Source organism: Arachis ipaensis, chromosome B5 (genome assembly GCF_059453495.1).
Source record: "Arachis ipaensis isolate K30076 ecotype BB chromosome B5, ASM5945349v1, whole genome shotgun sequence".
In the NCBI taxonomy this organism is placed as follows: Eukaryota; Viridiplantae; Streptophyta; class Magnoliopsida; order Fabales; family Fabaceae; genus Arachis; species Arachis ipaensis.
In genome coordinates this window covers 81,787,117-81,789,924 of record NC_142440.1, presented here as the reverse complement: position 1 = coordinate 81,789,924, position 2,808 = coordinate 81,787,117, and the positions used below count along the sequence as shown (strand labels likewise).

Below are 2,808 nucleotides of genomic sequence, written 5' to 3'. Positions count from 1 at the left end.
GAAATGGAAGGTGGTAAGGAGGGGTATTTATATGGTAAGAGAGAGAGGGAAGTCGTGTAAGAGGGGGTTAGGTTTGGGAGGGAAATATTTTGATTTTGAATGGTGAGGTATGTGGGGTTTTTTGATGGATGGATGTGAGTGGTGAAAAGATTATGGGGAAGAGGGTAGGACTTGATAGGTGAATAATATTTGGGGAAGAGGTATTGATGTGATTGGTAAAGGGTATTTGGGGAAGAGTGTTATGGAGAGGTGTAAAGAGGAGAGAGAGTGAGTTGGGGTAGGTGGGGATTCTGTGGGTCCACAGATCCTGAGGTGTCAAGGAATTCTGCTCCCTGTACCTGTCTGGCATTTAAAAGCCCTCTGTGTGCCATCTCTGGCGTTTAACGCCAACTCTGCTACCTTTTCTGGCGTTAAACGCTAAGCTGATACCCATTTCTGGCGTTTAATGCCCACCAAACACCCTTTTTTGGCGTTAAACACCAGTCTGTCTGCCAATGCTGGCGTTTAACGCTAGTCTGGCTGCCTTTTCTGGTGTTTAACACCCAGAATGCTGCCAGACTGGGCATTAAACGCCCACTCTGCTATCCTTACTGGCGTTTAAATGCCAGTAAGCCTGTCCTCCAGGGTGTGCTATTTTTGATGCTGTTTTTGATTCTGCATTAATTCTGCAACTATTTTTATGACTTCACTGATCATCTACCTAAAGAAAATATAACATGACAATGGAAAACGAATGTCTATAATAAATATAATTAAATAACATTGGGTTGCCTCCCAATAAGTGCTTCTTTAATGCCAATAGCTTGACAGTGAGCTCTTAGAGAATTTCACAGAGACTCAGAGCTTAATGGTGGCTTCCCAACACCAAACTTAGAAGTTGAGTGTGGGGGCTCTGTTTGACTCTGTATTGAGGGAAGCTTTTCATGCTTTCTCTCCATGGTTACAGAAGAAGATCTTTGAGCCTTAAACACAAGGTAGTCCTCATTGAAATGAAGGACTAACTCTCCTCTGTCCACATCAATCACAGCTTTTGCTGTGGCTAGGAAGGGTCTTCTAAGGATAATGGATTCATCCTCATCCTTCCCAATGTCTAGGATTATGAAGTCAGCAGGGATGTTCAGGCCTTCAACCTTCACTAAGACATCCTCTACAAGTCCATAAGCCTGTTTCATTGATTTGTCTGCCATCTCTAGTGAGATTCTTGCAGCTTGTACCTCAAAGATCACTAGTTTCTCCATTACAGAGAGTGGCATGAGGTTTATACCTGACCTCAGGTCACACAGAGCCTTCTCAAAGGTCATGTGCCTATGGTACAGGGTATTAAGAATTTTCCGAGATCCGGTTTTTTCTGAGGTAATTTCAATTGAACTAAGGCATTCAGTTCATTGATGAGCAATGGAGGTTCATCCTCCAAAGTCTCATTACCAAATAACTTGGCATTCAGCTTCATGATTGCTCCTAGATACTGAGCAACTTGCTCTTCAACAATATCTTCATCCTCTTCAGAGGAAGAATACTCATCAGATCTCATGAATGGCAACAGTAAGTTCAGTGGAATCTCTATGGTCTCTATATGAGCCTCGGATTCCTTTGGTTCCTCAATAAGGAACTCCTTATTAGTCAGTGGACGTCCAGCAAGGTCTTCCTTACTACAAATCACTGCCTCTTCCTCCTCTATAAGTTCGGCCACTTTGGCTATAGTTATGGCCTTGCACTCTCTCTTTGGATTCTCTTCTGTATTGCTTGGGAGAGTTCTATGAGGGATTTCAGTAACTCTTTTACTCAGCTGCCCCACTTGTGCCTCCAAATTTCTGATGGAGGACCTTGTTTCAGTCATGAAACTGAGAGTGGTCTTAGATAGATCAGAGACTATGGTTGCTAAGTCAGAGAGGCTTTGCTCAGAATTCTCTATCTGTTGCTTAGAAGATGATGGGAAAGGCTTGCTATTGCCAAACCTATTTCTCCCACCATTATTATTATTGAAGCCTTGTTGAGGCTTCTGTTGATCCTTCCATGAGAAATTTGGATCATTTCTCCATGAAGGATTATAGGTGTTTCCATAGGATTCTCCCATGTAATTCACCTCTCCCATGTAATTCACTTCTGAGAAATCATATTGACTTGCTGAGTTAATATTTTATTCTGAATCAATATGGCATTCAGAGTATCAATCTCAAGAACTCCTTTCTTCTGAGTCATCCTATTATTCACAGAATTTCATTCAGAAGTATACATGAACTGGTTATTTGCAACCATTTCAATGAGTTCCTGGGCTTCTGCAGGCGTTTTCTTCATATGAAGAGATCCACCAGCAGAGTGGTCTAATGACATCTTGGACAATTCAGACAGACCATCGTAGAATATACATAAGATGCTCCATTCTGAAAGCATGTCAGAAGGACACCTTCTGATCAATTGCTTGTATCTTTCCTAAGCTTCATAGAGGGATTCACCTTCCTTCTGTCTAAAAGTTTGGACTTCCACTCTAAGCTTGCTCAACTTTTGAGGTGGAAAGAATTTGGCCAAGAAAGCATTGACCAACTTTTCCCAAGAGTTCAGGCTTTCTTTAGGTTATGAGTCCAACCATATCCTAGCTCTGTCTCTTACAGCAAAGGGGAAAATCATAAGTTTGTAGACCTCAGGATTAACCCCATTGGTCTTAACAGTGTCACAGATTTACAAGAATTCAGCTAAGAATTGATGAAGATCTTCCAATAGAAGTCCATGAAACTTGCAATTATGCTGCATTAGAGAAACTAATTGAGGCTTAAGCTCAAAGTTGTTTGCTCCAATTGCAGGAATTGAGAT

General features: G+C 41.6%; 1 non-coding gene across 1 annotated transcript; it reads left to right on the top strand.

The window, feature by feature from the left end:
* Nucleotides 1-2,385: 2,385 nt before the first annotated feature.
* On the top strand, nt 2,386-2,493 carry LOC148564769 (small nucleolar RNA R71). The gene has a single exon (XR_015884479.1). It is a non-coding gene; the product is annotated as a small nucleolar RNA R71 (small nucleolar RNA).
* Nucleotides 2,494-2,808: the final 315 nt, after the last annotated feature.